Source organism: Sarcophilus harrisii, chromosome 2, assembly GCF_902635505.1.
Source record: "Sarcophilus harrisii chromosome 2, mSarHar1.11, whole genome shotgun sequence".
Lineage (NCBI taxonomy): Eukaryota > Metazoa > Chordata > Mammalia > Dasyuromorphia > Dasyuridae > Sarcophilus > Sarcophilus harrisii.
In genome coordinates, this window is record NC_045427.1 from 517426953 (window position 1) to 517449453 (window position 22501).

Sequence of the window (22501 nt, forward strand, 5' to 3'; positions counted from 1 at the left end):
TTCATCACTACTCTGTCAGAAAGTGGATAGTGTGCTTCATCATGAACCTTCTAGAATTGTGGCTGGTCATCATATTGATTAGAGTTTTCAAGTCTTTTGGAATTGTTTGTCTTTATAACATTATTATTATATAAATTTCCTTCCTGCTTCTGCTCTTTTTCATCTGCCTCAGTTCATATAAGTCTTTTCAGGTTTCTCTAAAATGTTTCTTTAGTCATTTTTTAAAGTAGCATAATAGTGTTCCACTAGATTCATACATCATAATTTGTTTAACTCTTCCCCATTTGAGAGTCACCTCCTTAGTTTCCACTTCTTTGCCACTACAAAAAGAGCTTTCATTTATTTTCTTTCCAAACAAGAGAGTCTTTGATTAGCCAAAGATACTGGATATCTGTGAATAGTTGGGGTGCTAAGATGAGAGATCCAGGGGTTGGAAAGGCTAGGTAGGAGGTAGGCTTTGCCAACCACTTACATGTGCATTTGAACATCCTTCACTAATGAACTATTTCTTTGAGCTGATTACAGCTAGTTAACTGAAATCAATTCAGAGAATAGGATTTGGGGTTACTTGTCACAAAACCCAGGAGATTTCTAGCTTACAAAATGATGATGATGATGACGATGTCGAGGATGGCTCACACTGGCAAAACACTTTATGGTTTACAAAGAATTTTTCTCACAACAATCATCCAAAGTTGATTGTAAATTTTTATTCTCACTTTGCAGATGAAGAAATGAAATTTCAGATTAAGGAATTTTCTTGGGACCACATAACTATCAACTGGAACTAGGATGTCCACTCAGACCCATTGTACTATAGTACAGTCATCTCACTGTCACCAAGAAAATTTAGTGACCCATATAAGCACATAGCAGGCAATTAATGTTATTATTCATCCTTTGTTTTCATCATGAGGGGATGTGTTGTCTTGGGCATGAATTGGTTGTAAGTGAAACAGGTGCATAAGTCATCAGTCTCATTCTTTCTTCCAGAGTCATCTGGTCTCTGGTAAGACAAAAGTCAAAATAATTGGGGTAAATGCAGTGAATTACCTTGGCATCTTTTGCCTGACCAAGCTCTAAGCCTCTTTCATGGCCATTGGAACAAACTGTTTTCATCTTTCTATGTGGGAAAGCGACTCTTAGCCAAATTAAAATCAGAGACTCTCAAGATAAAAAGCAAAAAGAATGTATCAAGATTTTGTGAGAAAGGGTAGCTCCTAACGACAGCAGTGTTGGTATAGGAGTGCAAAGCATAAGCTGCAAACACAGGATTATATAAATCTTAACTAGGAAGCCCCCACTTTCTTGTGATCTTTTCTCCCATTCACTGGGGAAAGTCCAGACTTACATCCTAACACAGAAATCTACCTAAAGACTAAAAATCTACCCCAGAAACAAAAAAAATACTAGCCACGACACAACCTTTACCATGTTAGGAACTTATTACTCATGAAAAGGTTGGGGGGAGATGACAGGAGGGGAATGTAAGTTTATCTAAGATAATTGAACACCTGTGGCTTTTAGCAATATCTCAACTTGTTACTGCAAAGTCACAATTAGGACATAGGTCTAGGCCACATTCTTATGAGAGGTCTGCTCTTTACTCAATTTATCCCATTCATTCCCATTCCACTAAGGGAAGTTTTTACCTATTTGAAGTAGACACCACCCATCTCACCCATGAGTTTGAGTTCCATTGGTTACTCTGAAACTAGTTTAACCAGTCTGATAAGAGTCTTACTAGAGTGTAGCCACTTTGCATGCTCCAGCTTCTTGGAGCCACAGGTGAGAGTTGGGTGACAGGTGAAAACCAAAGTGGGTGAAGAGCCCTGAAAAGGACCTGGTAAGCCCTCACACCAGAGGTGCTAGTCCTTCTTGGATATTTAATAATTATTTGCTCAATGAATATTTTTCCTAAATCATTTCAATGTGTAGTGACTTCTCTTCTGAATTTGTTATCTATAACCAGTCATTTAGCACTGACTCATATACTTGTTCCCCAACCTTATTTGTTGGTTATATCTCTTGTCTTTTGCATATTCTGATTTTCAACTTTTCATATGTTTTAGTTTTATTTGTGTTAGTTCAATCCATTCAATAAGCATTTATTAAGGGCCCGTGACTATAATACAATTCCCTCCCCCTCAGACAATGTAGTGTCAAAAGTCCCAGAATGTAACTCTAGAGTGTTAATAAAGTGCTAAACTCGGTCTCACTTCCGACCTCCCCCCTAGTTATTTTATCAAACATCAATCTGATTGAGTTAAGAATGGCATAACTGGATCGCCTGAAAAAACAAATTACCTAGGCCTTAGGGATCAGAATTTCCTTATTTTGGAGATCTCCATCCAGAGAGCAAAAACACTTTACTATTGGGTACTTACCTTCTCTGAAACTTGAACAGTTTTGCCTGGAGCATGGAGAGGATAAGGGATCAAGGCTCACAAATCAAGGTCATCCTGGTCTCTGGGGACTTTACATAGCTAAACCTCGAGACTTGAGACAGTTGTGGAGTGGATGTCCTGGTCGTGTCATCCACTTGTAGACCAAAGACAAAAGATTTTGAAAAAGCAAGATTGCCTTACTTATATCTTCCTCTCCCTCCTTGGGTTGCCCATGTTTTGTACACAATAGCCACTCAATAAATGTTTTCAAATGAATTGATAGACAGGTATGTAGGACCTAAGTATGTAAAATTAAGAGCCATTCTCTAATTGATAGTAGGTCAAAGAGTATGAGTAGTCTATAGCCTATAATCAATCAACCATTTAAAAATGTATTCAAAATCAATATTAGTCGGAAAAATAAAAGTTAAAACAATTCTGATAGATTTTACCTTATACCCATCTAGTAGCAAAGATAGTAAAAGTTGAAAAAATGTAATGCTATCAGAGTTGCATAAAAATAGGCATAGTGGCTCCCTGCTGGCAGAATTGTGGGTCAATTGGTCCATTTAGAAAAAATATATGGAATTATACAACAAAATTGGAGGAGAAATTCTCTATCTTTGACCAAATGATTCTATTATTAGATTTATAACCTAAGGAGGTTATTAACAAAAACGCAAGGCCAAACTGTACAAAAAGTATCCTAGAAACACTTTGTAAAAGCAAAAAAAAAAACAAAACTAGAAATATATTATGTGCCTAACAATTGGGGAATGACTGAATAAATCATGGTGTATGAATGTAATGGAATATTATTGCCCCATAAGGAATGGCAAATTACAAAGAATACTAAGAAATATGGGAAGATTTATAAGAAGTGAAGCAGAGAGAAGAAAGCAGAACTGAAAAGAAGAATGTACAAAATAACTCCAGCTATGCAAATCAAGGAACATTAAACAGCAGCAAAGCAATTCAACAGGCATTTATGAAACACCTATCATATTTGGGGCACTGAGCTAACCACTTCAATCACTTTAATTTATCCTGAAGGCTTTGCCACTCCCAGAGCTAGATAAACCTACTTCTTCCTGCCATCTTCACTCCTCATCTCCATCTTCCCCCCAAGTACACACATATATCCTTCTCCTCCCTCCCTTTGTGGTGATAACTCATGAGGCCAAGGGATTTTGCTGGCCCTAAGCTGGCTGAGCATGTGATAGTGTAGGCAGAGAATGAATGTGTTCTGTATAGGCAATCAGGCGTAACCACAGTCTCTCATCCTCCAATCCCCTCTGTGAGCACATGTTGTAATACTGACAGTTTCCTCATCCTATTTTCTGCTGGTGGCTGCTAGTGGGATTCATTTTGGCTATTCCAGTAACTCAAGTAAATTTGGTAGCATTCTGGGTCATCCCTCTTCTTATCTGTCTATATTTATTAACTTACACTTGTTTTTCTTGTTTTTTTTTTCTTTTTCTCTTGATCAATGCCTCTTTCAAAACGAATGTTTTACTGATAATTTCTTTCTCTCTTTCTTTTTCTTTTGAGGAAATTTGCATTAAGTAACTTGCCCAGGATCACACAGCTCGGAAGTATTAAGAGTCTGAGGCCAGATTTGAACTTAAGTCCTCATTAAGTGCTCTATCCGTGACACCATCTAACTGCCCCAATTTTATTGATAATAATTTTTAAAATTTAACACAAATCAAATCCTACCCATCCATTTTGGAGAGCCAATTACACTATACAGTAAAAGTTATTAAAATAATCATACTCTTTGACCCAATGATTTCATTATTGGAAATATAACCTGAAAATAGTGTTTAAATTTTTTTTGAAGAGCTATCTATTAAAAAATGTCTATGGCAAGAATATATGTAGTATTCTAAAGTATTCATTATAAAAAATGTTATCCATCTCTATAGCAAGAACCAGTCAACCTGAGTGCAAATTGAAATATAAGTTTTCTGTTTTCTGTATTTTTCTAGCTTTTTTTTCTCACAATAAGGCTAATGTATAAAAATGTTTTGCATGATTTTTCATGTATAATTTATATTATGTTGCTTTCCTTCTCGATGGGTAGGAGAAGGACTGGAGAAAGGAATAGAATTTGAAATCAAAATAAAAGAATGTTAAAAGTACATAAATACTTTTAAAAAAGAATAAATATAAACATAACTCTATAACTTCCTCCTATTCAAAAAAGAAATGTATCTAACTATGCAATGAGTGGAATATTTAACTTAATTGCATACATTAATGTATTTAATGTACTAGAATATTATAATACAATTAAGACCAACAAGTATGAGAATTGCGAAGGAATATGAAAAGGCTTTTTAATATAATGCAAAAGGGGAAAAAAGAAGCATAAGAATGGACTACATACTTAAGAAGAAAGGAAACAAGTATTTCATTGCCTACTATGTGCCACTTGACAAAGGAAAGATCTGACTATTCAAAGTTTATCATAGAAACACTTTATAAAGCAAAACAAAGACAAAAACAACTCTGGAAACATATTATGTGTCTAACAATTGGGGAATGGCTGAATAAATCATGGTGTATGAATGTAATAGAATATTATTGCCCCACAAGGAATGGCAAATTACAAAGAATACTAAGAAATTTGGAAAGATTTATAATAAGTGAAGCAGAGAGAAGAAAGCAGATCTGAAAAAAGAATGTACAAAATAACCCCAGCTATGCAAATCAAGCAACATTAAACCGCAACAAAGCAATTCAACAAGCGCTTATGAAACATCTATCATATTTGGGGCACAGATACTGTGCTAAGCATTTTTCAGAAATATTATCTCATTTGATCCTCACAAAAACCCTGAGAGGTAGGTACTAGTTTTTTTCACCATTTTACATTTGAAGAAACTGAGGTAGACAAAACTTAAATGAATCACACAGCTAAGAAGTATCTGGGACTACATCTGAACACAGATCTTTCTGAGTGTCCCCCACTCAAGTCTAGCACTCTCCCCATCTTAAGCTTTCCAATCGCTCAGGTTACTTAGGACTTTATGGTCTGGAGATTTACTTGGTTCAAGTTAACAGAACTACGGTCAGTTAAACCAAATTCAAAACTTCTATTCCCCTTTAGATTCCTCTTAGTGCATCTTTATCAGGTTTCTTCTGAGTCAGTTAAAGTGTATTTTCTGGTAGTTAGATGATGAAGTGGAGAGAGGACTGGATTTGGGGGTCAAAAAGAACTGAATTCAAATCCAGCTGCAGGAATTTCCTTGCTCTGTAACCCACCTCACCTCTTTCTCCTCAGTTTTCTCAGCTGTAAAACTGGAATACTACTACTAATAGTAATACTGATAATAACAAGGTTCTTGTGAGATGGAGATAGTATATGTATAGTGTTCAGAAAAATGCCTACCAAATAGTATTTGTTCAGTCATTTCAGACTCTTTGTCATCTCCTTTTGGATTTTCTTGGAGTGGTTTTCTATTCCCTTCTCCAGCTCATTTTATAGATGAGAAAACTGAGGCAAATAGAATTAAGTGACTTTCCCAGGATCACACAGCTAGTAAATGTCTGAGGTTAGATTTTAATTCACAAAGATGAATCTTTCTGATTCCAGACTGGGTGTTCTATCCACTGTACCACCTAACTCCTTAATATTAATTATCAATTAATTAACAATATTAAGGAATACTCCTTAATAAATATTTGTTCCCTTGGACTCCTTCCCCTGAGAGGTTCCAGGTGCCTTATAGCTTATATCAACGTGTACTGCTAACCTTTCTTTCTAGAGTTTCCTCTACTTTTTTTCTCTGCCATTTTCTAAAACTCCCATTTTCTGTCCTTCTCTCATTTTACTCCAGCTCCACAAAATACAACTTAGTGGATAGTCTTTAAGAATTGTTATGGCAGAAAAAAATCCATTACACTGTGGCTGATCTGGAAATAAGCTTCCACAAATGGATGTCTTCAGGTGACAGACATCTCCAGAAGTGTACTTGAGATTTTCATGATTGGTGGGGGCTGTCAGTGCTTGTCATCTGCTGGCCTAGCCTTGGAGAGCCCAGGAGACATTCTTTTCTGTAACACGTAACATATAACCGCAATGGGATTACTTGTCCTTGCCTCAGTGCTCCTTGGAGGTGGCTTAGGGGGCACAATGGTTACAGAACCAGAGCTAGAGTCTGAAAAACGTTTAGTTCAATTCCAGCCTCAGTCACTCCCTAGCTATGTGAACCTGGGCAAGTCATTTCACCTTTCTGTTTCAGTTTTCTTAACTGTAAAATGGGAGTCATAATAATAGCATTTATCTCCCAGGGTTGTTGTAAGTATTGTGAGAAACAATAAACCGTTATGTTTCCATAGTGAAGGAAAAACTGGAAGTCTCGAACTGGAAATACTCCAGGAGCTGTAGAGCTCCTGAAACCAGTTGAAACTAGTTAAAACTGGACAAAACTAGTTGAATAGTTAAACAAAAAAGCTGAAAGTAGGATAAAGGTCAAGGCTAAACTAGAGTAAGCATGCTTAATTGCTTCATGAATATTAACTTCTCCCTCCCTGGAGGAGCTAAGGCTCATTTTAATGATCATAGTATGACGGGGGAGAAGGGGACATATTAAGAGATGTATGTTGTCATCAGACAGGGAAAGAATGTGAACCTCATCTTCCCAGCCAGTTAGAGTATGAGGGAGGGGATTCCCTGGCCTGGATTTGGGATAGGATCTGATTTTGCTTCTGAGAGACACGTGGGGCTCTCCAGCTTTGTATCTGCTTCCTGCAGGAACATAATAAAACTTTATACTGCTTCATTCATCCTCGGTTTGTTCACTTACTTTACTGTATCCTTTTGGGTCCAGGATTTTGTTTCTAAAAATATCAAAAGAGATAATATTTGTAAAGGGTTAGCACAGTGTCTGCCACATAGTAGGTGCTTAATAAATGCTTGTTTTCTTTTTTCCTGTCCTTTGCCAGGTATCTTGGGTATCTAGTCCATTACCACCAACACTAACGAGTAAAAAAAGGGACTTTTCTGTAATAAGAACCATTGTACTACACACCCAAAGACCCCAGCTTTTGGAATAAGAATTCACTATTTGACAAAAATTGCTGGGAAAATTGGAAACTAGTATGGCAGAAACAAGGCATTGACCCATACTTAACACCATATACCAAGATAAGGTCAAAATGGGTTCATGATCTAGACATAAAGAATGAGATTATAAATAAATTAGAAGAACAAAGAATAGTTTACCTCTCAGACCTATGGAGGAGGAAGAAATTTGTGACCAAAGAAGAACTAAAGACCATTATTGATCACAAAATAGATAACTTTGATTATATTAAGTTTTTATCCAAACAAAACTAATGCAGACAAGATTAGAAGGGAAGCAATAAACTGAGAAAACATTTTTATATTCAAAGGTTCTGATAAAGGCCTCATTTCCAAAATGTATAGAGAACTGACTCAAATTTATAAGAAATCAAGCCATTCTCCAATTAATAAATACTCAAAGGATATTAACAGACAATTTTCAGATGAAAAAATTAAAACTATTTCTAGTCACATGAAAAGGTGCTCCACATCACTATTGAGCAGAGAAATACAAATTAAGACAACTCTGAGATACCACTACACACCTGTCAGATTGGCTAGAATGATGGAAAGATAATGCAGAATGTTGGAGGGGATGTGGGAAAATAGGGACAACTGATGCATTATTGGTGAAATTGTGAATACATCCAACCATTCTGGAGAACAATTTGGAACTATGTTCAAAAAGTTATCAAACAGTGCATATCCTTTGATCCAGCAGTGTTACTACTGGGCTTATATCCCAAAGAAATCTTAAAGGAGGGAAAGAGACCCACATGTGCAAAAATGTTTGTGGCAGCCCTTTTTCTAGTGGCCAGAAACTGGAAACTGAGTGGATGCCCATCAGTTGGAGAATGGCTAAGTAAATCATGATATATGAATATTATGGAATATTATTGTTCTGTAAGAAATTATGAACAGAATGATTTCAGAGACACTTGGAGAGACTGAACTGATGCTGAGTGAAATGAGTAGAACCAGGAGATCATTATATACAGCAACAAGAAGACTATATGATAATCAATTCTGATGGATGCGGCTCTGTTCAACATTAAAATGATTCAAACTAGTCCCAATTCTTCAGTAATGAAGAGAGCATCTACACCAGGGACTGTGGGAACTGAGTGTGGACCACAATATAGCATTTTCACTCTTTCTGTTATTGTTTGCTTGCATTTTTGTTTTCCTTTTCAGGTTTTAGTCTTTCTAGATACGATTTTTCTTGTGCAGCAGGATAACTGTATAAATATGTATACATACATTGGAGTTAATATATATTTTAACATATTTAACATGTATTGGACTACCTGCCATCTAGGGGATGGGGTGGGAGGAAGGAAGGGAAAATTTGGAACAGAAGGTTTTGCAAGGGTCAATGTTGAAAAATTACCCATGCATATGTTTTGTAAATAAAAAGCTATAATAATAAAAAATTTAAAAGAGCCACTTGTAAGTAGTAGAAAGAGCATTGTAAAGTAAAAAAAACTGAGTTTCAGTCTCAGCTAATCTGCTAATTAGATAGAGCAAGTCAAGTAAGACATTGTCTGAAATAATCACTATCCAATCCAATGCTCTGATTCCTTGGGAGGAGCCCAGCCTGTATTTCTCTTTATAGATAAATTTTTTAAACTAAATAAAATTAAAATCATTGCCTTCATTGCTTGACCCATCCATGAGTGCCCTTAAAGATGGGAACTTCAAGTGGAAGGAGGGTAGAGATATTTGGGGTTAGATCTACCTTTTTTTCCCACTCCACCCCCCAGAAAATGAGAATTGACTTCTCCATGGTCTCAGAGCTAATGAATGCCAGATCCAGCACTCAATCACAAATCTGTTCTTATTTCCCCTATTCCCATACTGTCTCCCTGGTATAACTAGAGAGGCATCAAGAGTCTGCATGCCTGATCCTGAGTAGCCCCACCTTCTCCTACTTCTCTCATTGTGTCTCTGTAGCAATCCAGAAGGGGACTGAGAATGGAAGGGCTCATTAGTCTGCCTGAGCTTCTAGAGCCATGGCCCAGGAAAATCATTTAACATTTTTGAGTCTCCAGTTTCATTATTCCCAAGAAAAATGGGGATATTAAGACCACCTACTTTGTCATGAAATCAAATAAAATAAGGTTATGTATGTGAATTATTTTACCCATCTTCAAAGCAATATATAAATGTTAGCTATCACTGCTACTACTTATATGATTCAGGAGAGCAATTTCTAGTTTCAAATGATGTGTTTGGGGTTAAGCCACAAATGGTGAGATTGTAGACACCAAATGTTGGGGCTTGGCCATGTGAAAAATTCACAATAGCCATTCTCTTTGGCAAAAAGTAGGTTTATTTTGGAGAAGAGATTACAGTCAAAATGAAGAGATACAACAGACAACAGGAATGGTAAATATGAAATAGAGTTGGGACAACATATAGTTAGCAAGGAAAGGGGTTTTAACAATTAATGATAGAAAGGGCAACTTCCATAGTGGAACTTCTAATTAATCAGGAGAAAGGGAACATCCAATGAGGTTGGTGTATGCCTTTAGTTGACAGGCTAAATTTATAGAGGAGTTTAGCACCCTGAAAGAGTTAGTTAGCTATAAGAAGGAGAAATACACCATTTGTTGGTGAAATTGTGAATACATCCAACCATTCTGGAAAGCAGTTTGGAACTATGCTCAAAAACACAATTTAGTAAATTTAGTACTTGAATCTTGAAATTTCAGAGAATTTCAGTTTACATACCATTTGCTGTTTCTATTTTTACCTAAATCCTGTCCTTTAAAAAAATTTATGGGGGTCTAATTGCAAAATGAACTCTTTTGCCCTTTAAGATTATCCAATAGCTTAAAAATGGGAACTCCTTAATGCAATTCTGACACATGGTGGGTGTGAGAAGAGACGCCATGAGGCATGAGAGAGGAATAAAGGGAAGGATATCATGAGGTAGAAGGTAGTGGTGGGCTATAACCCAATAGGAGTTCAGCAAAGATGGTGTGAGCATGGGCAGATTTAAAGGGGAAATTTAACCTCAGGAGTTTGACATTAATTTGGATTTCTGACTGGATGCAACAAGGCAACGCTGACCACCACCTCCACAAAGGATGAGACTATGAGATTAAACTCTGATCCCCATCAGTGCCTTTCCTGCCTGCCCCAGGAACAATTCCATCAATACTCCAGTCCCTCTCTGTCAACCACACCCAGTTACTCAGGACCTCATCACTACTATTACTATGTCTTCATATAAATTGTATTTAATTTGTTTTAATGTAGTACAAATATTTGCATAGCTAAAGTCACAATTTGGGGGCAAAAGGGAGTGCAGTGGATTGAGTGCCAGACTTAGGTCAAGAAAACTCAGCTTCTTAAGTTTAAATTTGACCTCTGTCAACTAGACCGAACAAGCTTCTAATCAGTGGATGGCCAGAGCTGAATAGAGCAGACTCGAGGATAAAAGAATCAGGAATCAAACAGAAATTTAATTTCAAAGTGAGGAAAGCATCTGGCAAGGAAGGAAGGAAATTAGACCCTGCTGAGACCCCATCCTCTGGGGGGGGGGGGACCTGAGACAATGTGGGGAGATCTCAACATTTATACTGACGGCTGCTCAGTATGCTGCAGCTCTGACAATGAGGGGTAACAGTGTGACAAGTTTGATTCATAGCTGGACTTTATGACCAGAACTTGTCTGAACAAGACCAAGGCTTGTCTGAGCTCAGAGAACACCTTGTGCTGGTCAAAGCAATACAATAATTATGTGATTTTGCCAGAGTGAGATCATCCAGAGGTTGAGTGCAAAGGATTCTTGTTATACCAAGCTCAGAGAACAGCTTGCTAACTGAGCCTTAGCTCTGGAAAACAGGCTGTCTCCTAAAATCTTGACGTTTCCCTCTTTTGGTCAAAAGGAGGGGATCTGAAAGAACCCCTACCCTTCTGGTCAATAAAGTAGAGGTAGGAATAAGTCAAGATGTCACAGGAAGCCAGCTGGGTCAGGGCAAGCATTTTTATCCTAAAAACTCAGGTCCTTCCCCTGTTGCATAAGTGGTGTCCCAGGTATAATTGCTAGCCATTGTTTGCTTGTAAGCAGAAAAAGGATAAGGAAAGAATGTAGAGAAAGAAAATAACAACATACATGTGAATCAGGCCCTGGGTGACTGGTTATATAACAAAAGGGAAAAGGACAGCATATAGGACAGTATATTTACCCCTCATCCAGAATCTTGGGGCAGATGTCTGTGTGTCAGCTACTTCTAGGTCCATACTAAGCAAACCTTGAGATTCTCCAAGGTTCTGCTATCTACTTAAGATTTTCTTCAAAAGATCCAGGCGTACACATCCACAAGTTTGAGAGCTTTGGGAATAGTCAGAAGGATGTGGCAGGGACCCTTACTACCAATGATGGATTGACAATTGTGAGAAAACTCCTTCCATCAATCTTTGGATCTGAATTTTTGGTCAGCATAGTCTTTGGTTAAAGGTATATAGAGATGGTCCAGTTTCCCAGTAATGCAGAGCTAGGTTCAAAGAATGTAATAAAGTTTTTCATAAATTCATAGCCATAATTCCATTGTCAGGTCACAGCAATGTCCTATAAGAGATCAAACTATATAGAGGGCTCAAATGGACTGGTTTTGAGAAGGGAGATTTACATGTCACCAAGGTAACCAAGAAAACATAAACATAAACAGCTTGAAACAAAAGACCAAAACAATGCAATAATTATCATCCATATTAATTAATATCTAATCTCCTTGTATTCTAATAATCTATGACCCAATTTCCCTTTTGGGTTCCAGATGTCTCGTGTAGTTATCTGGTTTCTAGATATCTTTTCTTGGACAATAGGTTTTATTCTCAGGACAGTTCTAAAGGAGGCTCTGCTTCTCTGATTCCATATCTAGATACCTAGATAATTCTGACAACACAATTTAGTAAATTTAGTACTTGAATCTTGAAATTTCAGAGAATTTCAGTTTACATACCATTTGCTGTTTCTATCTTTACCTAAATCCTGTCCTTTAAAAAAATTTATGGGGGTCTAATTGCAAAATGAACTCTTTTGCCCTTTAAGATTATCCAATAGCTTAAAAATGGGAACTCCTTAATCCAATTCTGAGCTTATTACTAAAACATACTCAAAGCCTAAATTTCCATGATAGATAAATTTTGGAAGCCAATCATATACTTTTGAACATAGTTGTTAAAGAAAACAATCTAATCCCATTGTTTTTCTAAAAATTAACTATTCCATTTATAATTATAACAATGTCATACATCATAACAGAGAGAAAACTCCTTTGGTTCTGTTTGATTCCAGGCATGAATTATATCTGATGGTCAATCATGTAGTCACAGAGTGACTACATCAAAATCAAGGATTAACCACGTGCTGAAATTTTCTTTTCAGACAGGAAATAGCACAATGGAGACTTAGGAGGATTGTACCGAAGGCCATGCATGTCAAAGTAGTCCCCAAAACTTTTCCCAGGCACAGACATCCATCTTTGTGGTTCCCAGACTTAAACACATGTTATTTTCTACTATTGGCTTCATGATAATTCAGACAATTATCCCTGTAATCAAAACTCAAAAGAGTAATAAATTACAATCCCAAGAATTTTTACCTTAAACAGCAAAATTTTACTACTCTTTACTTATAAATTAAAATCATCCATGATCTGGGGTTTCAGACATGCAACAAATTCCTGATAGTTGATTCATTATTAATATGTTGAAACTACTTCTTTAAGTCTATCATATATACACTTCCATAATTTCCAAGATTTTCAAATGAAAATTTGCCATTATGTATGATTATTATTACTATCTGCTTTTTAACAAAATATACCTCATTAAATATTTAACAGTTTTTGAATATCTATTTTTATTAAACCCTTTAAAAGCCCAATTCGTGTGTAACAGTGTCCAGATTTTTTAAAAAATTGTTTTGTCTAACAGTATTTTTGTTACAGTGGTCTCTCAAATTTCACATTATGTAACTTCAGATGATATCAATTGCATTTCCAAGTTATCACATATAAAATATCATTAATCTTATTACCTTTGACCATTTATTTTATTTATATATTATTTAAAGTCATTTTAGAGTTATCAGGCATAGTAGAATTACATTCAATTATTGAAATAATACTAATGTAGTGCTTAGTATATGCCAGTCACTGTGTTAAGCTCTTTACAATCATCATATCATTTTGATCCTCACAACAGCCCTAGGACATAGGTACCCTTATTATTTTTCTCTTTATATATTAATAAACTGGACCAAACAGAAACAAGATTATATAGCTAATAAATATCTGCAGCCAGAATATAATTCAACTTTCCCTCCATTCTTCCAGTATTTAAAAAAAAACACCTGTGTTTGGGAATCTGATCTGAGATGAGAGGGGCTAATAGAATAAGAGGGAAGAAAGTCTCTGACTTGAAGGAGTCACAAGTTCAGTCAAGGAAGGGTGAAAAAGATTCCTATAAAGTGCAAAATATTTAACTATTTTTTCTTTACTCTATGATTACTTCCAAAGTAGCTGCCTTCCTTCTTTGCCCTAAAACAATGAAGCTATTAATCTTGCCCTTTATTTTTAAAACTTTTCTAAAACAAAATCCTTTTTCCTTAAAACAAATTCTACAGAATAGTATACCAACACTTATTAAGATATTTCAGAAGGGAGTAAGTTCCTGGAATTACACCAAAGTCTTAGGAGTTCTCTCCTGCAATCTTAAAATGATTAATCTCCAAATTCCTTAATCTACTAAATTGCTTTCAGTAGTCCTATTATTTTGATTATCTAATTCTATATCTGTAATTCCAATATAACTAAAGTTAAAATGACAGGGGGAAAGTGTCTTGTAGATTTTTTTTTATTATAATCTCATATTATGTGAGAAGACCAAAGTGGGAGTTAGTTGATCCTGCATAGTGGGAAAATTGCTTCCAGTATAAAAGTTTGTTAATCTTTCCCTCTGTTCTAAACTCTTTGGCTATAGCCCTTAGAAGTTTTCTTGACTGGCTGCATTTTAAATCTTTTAAAATAGCAGAAACTACAAAAAAACAGAAACACTACCCAGAAAAAATGACAAGACAAATATAAACAGACACAAACCTGGAAGTTATAGTCCATAGACAGGCACACAGTTACAGAGGTGCATAGTTTAAGAAACAACAGAGACAAGCAGAAGACCAATGAATACAAGTATGCAGTTTAAGAAAGGATATCCTCACCAGAATGATCTGAGATACATTGGATCACCGGAGAAGCCCTGGTGTTTTCCTTCCAAAAGAATGGCAACCCTAACGAGGCAGGAGCTTGGCATTAGACCAGAAAGAATAGAGGACTCTCTAATGGCATCTAGTCTGTTCCCACTGGCCCAGTTCCACACCCAGTCTCACTTTAGCCACCAATTAACATCAACTGGACTAAACTAGCTTCTAATCTGTAAATAGCTAAAGCTGAACAAAGCAGACTAGAGATAGGAGAGTCAAGAATCAAACAGAAATTTAATTTCAAAGTGAGAGAAACAGCTTGCAAAGAAGGAGGGAAATTAGACCTAGGTGCAGAGACCCTATCCTTAGAGGGGAGACCTGAGACATCATGGGGAGATCTCAATACTTATACCAATGACTGCTCAGTGTACTATAGCCCTGACAATGAGAGGTAACAGCACCAATGTGACAAGTTTGATTCATAGCAGGGCTTTATGACCAGAACTTGTCTGAACAAGACCAAGGCTTGTCTGAGCTCAGAGAACACCTTGTGCTGGTCAAAGCAGTACAATAATTATGTGATTTTTGTTTAGAGTGAGATCATCCAGAGGTTGAGTGCAAAGGATTCTTGTTATACCAAGCTCAGAGAATAGTTTGCTTGCTGAGCCTTAGCTTTAGAAAACAGCATGTCTCCTAATATCTTGACACCTCAGACTTACACGCAAGTCACTTAATCCTGCTTGCCTTAGTTTTTTCATGTGGAAAATGAGAGAAGGAAATGGCAAACCACTCCAGTCTCTTCCCCCAAGAAAACCCAAATGGGATCATAGTCAGATATGATTGATAAACAACTAAACAATAACAACAAAACCCAATTTAAAGTAAGTTATCCCTGCTTTACTAAAACCTGGATTAAAGCAAGAAAATGTACTCCAGTCAGGTATAAAATTTTTTGGTAGAGATGAGCAAATGAGGAGGACAGGAGCAGGAAGGGGAATGAACAAGGAGGGTTTTCACCACCTCTCTAAAATGATAATAGCTAGCATTTATATTGTACTTTGTTTTATTAAGTTCTCATTTGATTGTCATAACCACCTCCTATGACAGTTGCTATTATTAGCTTCATTTTTACAAATGATGAAGATGAGATTTGGATACCACAGGAATAAAAACCCTTGCATTTCCTATTTTATACAATGGTTACAAGGAAAGTATAAACCAAAGTGCTATATTAAGGTGCGCTATTAAAATGTTGCATAGAGCTTTAAAAAATTGTTGAATGGAACAGTTTCAAAGTAACCTGAGAAGACCTGTATAAATTGATGTAGAGTAAAGTGAACAGAACAGGGAGAACAATTAGTTAACAACAAAAAAACTTTGAAAGACTTTGAAAAGCTTTGATCAAAGAAATGATTAACCATGATTCCAGAAGAGTGATGATGGAGCATGTTGCCCACCTTCTAAGAGAAAGGTGATGGATTGAGGGTGAAGAAAAAGACAAACATTTTTTGACATTGCTAATAGGGGAATTTTGTTGCTTAACTAAACATATTTGTTATATGAGTTTCGTTTCTCTCTTTTTCTTTCTTGATGGGGAAGGGAAATATAAGGGAAATTGAAGATGAAAAAATAAATATTTGTTGATTAAAAAAATAAAATGCCCAGAAGCTGACAGCAACCCATTAGCATGGGACTACTCTGACTCAATTCAAGTCCAGCCCTACCTCAATGGCACCAGCCCAATTGGCTCTGCTATTGCCCCATTAGACATCAGAATTTAGAATCAAGAACAGTAGCTCCATTAGGGATCAATTCATGTGTTCAACAAATGTTTATCTTCATTGTTTATTAAAAATTAGCAAATAATGTTATTAAAAGTATGTATGTATTATTAAGTATGAAAAACACTGGGTTAGGCTTTAGGGAAGATACTAAATTTATCCAAGATAAAGTCTCTGCCTTCATGGTACCTACAGTCTAGAGGAAGGAAGGAGGGAAAGACGAGGAAGGAAGGAGGGAAAGACGAGGAAGGAAGAAGGAGAAAGAAGGGAAGGCAGTAAAAGGAGAAGGGAAGAAGGAAGTGAAAGAAGGAAAGGAAAGAAAGAAAGAAAAGAAGGGAAGGAAGGAAGAAAAGGAGGGAAGGAAGAAAGAAAAGGAAGGAAGGAAAGAAAGAAGGAAGAAAAGAAGAAACAAAGAAAGAAAAAGAAAGAAGGAAATGAGGGAGGGAGGGAAAGAGAAAAGAAAAAAGAAAGAGGGGAAAATGGAAAAAAGTAAAAAGGGTAGAAGGAAGAAAAGAAGTGTGAGAAATGCTGAAAAGTTACGTTTCCAGAGTGTTATAAGCCTCCAGATAGTGTGGAAGAGTAGGTACTATTGACCTAGAGGTTTTCTGAATGTGAGAGATTAAGGAAGGGCAAGATTTCACAGAACAATTAAGTGATCAATAGAAACCTTGAGCAAAAAAGGAATTGAGGGGGTGGGGAGGCTAGGAAGGCACAGGTGAATTCAGCCAACCAAAGTCTTGTGATTGAGAAAAACCACAAATTTAAGATAATAGCAGATCCAGCCCAAGCTAATTGGAGTCAATGACAGGACTTGACCAAATCACTACTGCATCTGCTTAATGGATTAATTGAATATTAAACAACACACTCCATAGGAGGAGTTTTGGGACATTTTTGAACAAGGGATGTATGAGGGAGGGGAAACATGTGTATACATATTTAGAAGGAAACATGTAGTGGGCATATCAAAAAAACTGTAACCCGACTCGGATGAAAGAAATCAATCCATTCTCTGAAGGGAGGGCTTCCTCCAAACTAACAAGTATAAGTGGGAGAGCACTTCTGTGCTCAGTGCTCCCTCTTCCCAAAGAGAAGTAAGACCCCTTTCTGGCCAGAAATATTAAGACAATTCCTTAAAATTCTTCTTTAATAAATTTTCCTTGATATCTGATTTTCAGTGTCAAGAATGTATTTTTAACAGAGAGAAGAAAGAAAAGGAAGGAAGGGAAGAGAAAACATTAATTGTGCGAATTATTAGGACTATGGCTAGAAAAGGAAGATTGTCCCCATTCTCAAAGAACTCTCATTCCAGTTGGGGGGAGATAACAAATTTAGAGGATTTAGCTGAAAATTGAATGGTAAGCCCAGCAGTTTTTAGGATATATTGACAAGTCACGGGATACCTAGGAGTCTGGAAGATGCAGAGATAGGAGCGATGGTATGAGAAGGCTTGGTGGTCCTTCGGAGTCAGTATCAGAGCAGCTGGAAAAAAGCTAAAAGAGCCTCTTCCGAGACTATTGGGAAGAGGAGGGGCAGGCCCAGGAATCAGAATGGAGTGAACACAGCAAACATTCCCCCTTGGCGATGAGGGGGTTCAGCATTTAGCCTGAAAAGAGCAAGATGGAGAAAACCCTGACAAGAATGTTTCAGGGGAAGGAGATGGAATCTCGGCAGGGTGAGGGTAGGGAGGAAGGCACAAAGAGAAGGCTAGAACAGCAAACTGTAATTCATCGGGAGTACTTTGCAGAGGTCCCCAGAGAAAAACTGGGATTGGTCGGAGAACCACCTTAAGTGCAGAATGATTGCAAAGGGGAGGGAAAGGAACTTTAAAAGCCGAATAGAATGCCACTTGGCATCATTTCCCAGACTGCCTTTTAAAGATTCTGTTGAAACAAGCCAGGTCTCCTTTGGTGCTGGGAAGTGGAGGCCAGGCTTCTTTTTCTCAAAGGGAAGCCATCTGGTGGCTGCATCGAAAAGTTACAGAAATGCGTTTTAAGGTTTTCCTTTCCTCTCTGTACCAGACTCCTTAACCTGGGAATTCGGGCATGAAATAGGGTTTAGCCATGCCCTGGTGCCCGCCTCACATTTCTCCATCTAATATGTGCTTGACTGAATTTGGAGCTTGATTGCAAGAGTGGGGAGATGTGGTTCCTTAGTTCTCAGAAAGAGATCAGAAGTGTCTGGGGGGAATGGGAATGGATAAGGAAATGGAGCCTGCCTGTCTGTACTTCTTGGCCATTTTCCTCTTTGTCTCAGATCTTCAATTCAATTTAATTCAATTCAACAAACACTTATTAAACTTCTATTATTATGCCAGGGGCTGGATATGGGAGGATAAAACAAAAGATAGCAATAGGATGGTAGGTTAATCCTAGCTCAATTTCAAATCAGGAAATGGAGACCCAGAGAGGCTGTAACATCCTCAGAGGGGAGGGTCACATGCTTTTATGTTTTGTAAAAAGTCCTAGGTTCTTATGCTGGCCTTTCACCTCCCCTGAAGCTTCAGGTAAATGTGTCTGGAGTGCCAGAGAAGGCTAACAGAAGGAACTGATTGTTCTGATTTCTATGTCCTCATCTCAGGGACTCCAAGTCAAAAAAGGAAAATTCTCTAGAGCACAGGAATATTTGGAGTAAAGTATCCAAGCTAACTAACTTTTTTCTATTAAGCTAAAGGGCCCCTTCTGTTATTATTCATTTGTTTAGTCCCATTTTCTATTATCCCATTTGGGGTTTTCTTGGCAAAAAAATTGATTGGAATGATCTACCATTTCTTTTGCCAGATCATATTCCAACTAAAAAAACTTAGAGAAACAAGAGTTAAGTGACTTACTCGAGGTCACATAGCTAGGACATGTCTGAGACTGAATTTGAACTCAGATCTTCCTGACTCCAGACCTGACACTCTATCCATGGAGTTACCTAAGCCCCGCTATTTTAAGTCTATTGAAACAATTCTGATAGCAGAAGCAAGACCTGATAGTGCCCTCAATGAGTTAAGTTAGGGGCAAACTTGGCTACTAAAAGTTCTATTTCTTCTTATGCCATCTTTATGTCAGATTGGGTGAACATTCACATTTCACAAGTTAGTACACTATTCTTACATTAACAATTCTATTTTCAACTCAGTTTATTTTTATTTAATTGATGTAAGCCAAGCAAAAAAATAATAAATGATGCCTATGTTTACCCATATATTCTTGAGACTAATTATTAGAGTTTATTTTCCTCTCTCCTTTCTATCCCTTCTCCCCAATGCTTTTTGCCATCAAAAAAGACAGGTATAGATAGGAAAAGTCAGGCTGAGAATGGAACCTGCAATAAACAAAATCAAATAAAGGCTAGATGATATAGCAAAAAGAGCATCAGATTTGGCACCAGAGGATCTGGCCCCCAACACTGCTAGCAGTGGATAGAGCACCTGGAGTGAAGTCAGGAAGACTCATCCTCTTGAGTGCAAATTCAGTCTAAGACACTGACTAGCTATGTCAGCCTGGGCAAGTCACTTCACCCTGTTTGCTCTGTTTCCCCATCTGTCAAATGAGCGAAGAAAGAAATGGCAAACCACTCTGGTATCTTTGCCCCCTCAAAAAAACAAAACAAAAAAAACCCAAATGGGGTCTCAAAGGGTCAGACACAGCTGAATAGCAACCTGATCCAACTATTTACCATCTGTGGATGACCTTACACCTCAATTTCTTACTCTTGAAAATCAGGGGATTGGACTAGATCAGAGGTTTCCATTGAAGAGGTCCCACAAACAGATTTCAAAAGGTCTGTGATCTTGGCTAGAAAAAAAATGCATCTTTATTTTCATTCGCTGAACTGAAATTCAGCATTGCCTTCAATTATTTTAAAATTTTATTTTGAGAAGAGGTTCATAAGCTTTATCATATTGTCAAAGGGATCTATGACACCCACAAAAGGGATAGGGATGTTACACAACATCTAATCTTTTCTGATTACTAATAGTCATTAGACATGATCTACAGTTATCCCTTCTACATTGAAGGGGGGTTAGGGACAAAGCATTCCATGATCTGGAAAATCTATGTAAAAATTTTTGTGTCAGAGAAAAAGTCTTAATTATTATGGTGTTAAAAGATAAATTATACAATATTATACACATATTTTATGCATTTCTGAGTTTCTAAATTTTTTCTGTGTCATCTGCTGGTCTTCATATATCATCTACAACTTCTACAAAACTTCCCCAAAATACCCATTTAATTTCTTATGCAAACCTGTGATGTATCAGAACTGCAATGGGGAAAGTCATGATGTGGAAAGGATAACTGTATTTATCCATACCACAGTCCTGGCTGCATGGCAATAATTCTGATAGCATTCATTCCCTTAGCCTTAATAAACTGTCAGTTTTTTTTTTGTTTGTTTGTTTGTTTTACCATTAATAAACTGTCAAATCTATTTGACCAAAGTGCATTTCAAGAAAGTCAGTGTTTATCATGGGACCTGGAACCTCAAATATTCTCTACAAATGCTAACTATTTACCATCACCATCTTGTATTATTATTATTATTATGTTGTTGTTGTTGTTGTTGTGTTATATTATCTCCCCCCAACAAGCAAAACAGTTATGTGATTGAAACAGCTAACACTTTAAGAAGTGAAGAGACATATTGTGAGTGCAATCATTGTAACTGCTAGACATGTCAGAGGTGAGAAGTTCCTCCATCAAAGTATCAAGTCGCAGATACCTTGTCCTTCTGTGGCTTTATCCTTGCTTTCTTTTCTAGAAATGTGATATCTTTCCTAGGAGACCCCCATAGGGAATAGCAATGTTGAATATAAAGGTATAAAATGTTAGTTGTAGACTTTTAGGAGGTATGTTGGAACTGGGTGGGGCTATTTGGCACTTCTTATCAAGTCTTGTGTGTAAGGACAAGCTGAACAGGACAGATGGACTAAGCCTGATGCACTTGGGAAAAAAAATCCACACCTTTTTTTCATATGAAAAATGTTTTAAAATTTAACAAACACCAAATAAAATGACCATTTTCACATAACATTGTGGACTGAGAAAGAATGAGAGGTGAATCTGTGAAACTCTATTACATAGAGATTACATTTCTTTTTCATTGTATCATAAATTCAGTGTGTAACTGTAAAATCATCATGCTTATCTGTAATTACTTTTGGATTTCTTTCTATTATCTTCTCATTTAGGGGGAGATGGAGGAGGAAGAAACCCTATTCTTCACTCTACTTTCACTCCCAATTCTTATTTACCTTCAACTAAAAAAGAAGGGGGAAAATTTCTTCATAATAAATATGTATGACCAAACAAAACAAATTTCTGCATCCAGTTCCCCCCAAAATGTATATCTCATTCTTGAGTTCTTCACCTTCCTGACAAGCAGGCTTCATCACTAATCCTTTGGAATTGTAGTTGATAATTGCTTTGATCAGAGTTCCTCAGTGTTTCAAAGGAGTTTTTCTTTACACCACTGATGTTATTGTAGAAATTATTCTCCTCTTTTTTTACTTCACTCTACATCTGTAGGCCAAAAACTCTGAAGGTCTTCCCTCCACAGGTAGATATTTTTGTGATGGTAAATTAGGTCATTTTTTTGTCTCAATTCTTATGTAGTCCTTAATCACTGAATGGGCATTACCTTAGACAAATTGAGACCTGTCAAGGAAAGACCTTCATTTAAAAGACCAAGGCATCCTGAGCCATCCCTATGAATCTTAACTTTTGTCTTGCAGCTCTCCCTCACTTAACAACCATTTCACACAAGAGTCAAGACATTAGCTTCATATTATTGGTCTTTGAGAATGTAGAATAAATAGAAACAGCTTCAGTTCATATTAATCTTTTCAAGTTTCTACAAAAATCATCCCTTTCATTGTTTCCTATGGTGAAATAATATCTGATTATATTCATCCATCATCATTTGTTCAGCCATTTCCCCAATGGATATGTACCTCCTTAGTTTCAGTTCTTTGTTACCACAAAAAATAAATAAATAAAGGTTAGGGACAACTAGATGATGCAGGAGATAGATCACAGGACTTGAGTTCAAA

At 36.8% G+C, this 22501-nt stretch overlaps 1 long non-coding RNA gene across 1 annotated transcript; it reads right to left on the reverse strand.

Moving 5' to 3' along the window:
* Window positions 1–707: 707 nt before the first annotated feature.
* LOC116421175 lies at window positions 708–14774 on the reverse strand. Its single transcript, XR_004231476.1, has 3 exons — window positions 14693–14774; window positions 2388–2541; window positions 708–1006 (listed from the first exon to the last, which is right to left on the reverse strand). It is a non-coding gene; the product is annotated as an uncharacterized LOC116421175 (long non-coding RNA).
* Window positions 14775–22501: the final 7727 nt, after the last annotated feature.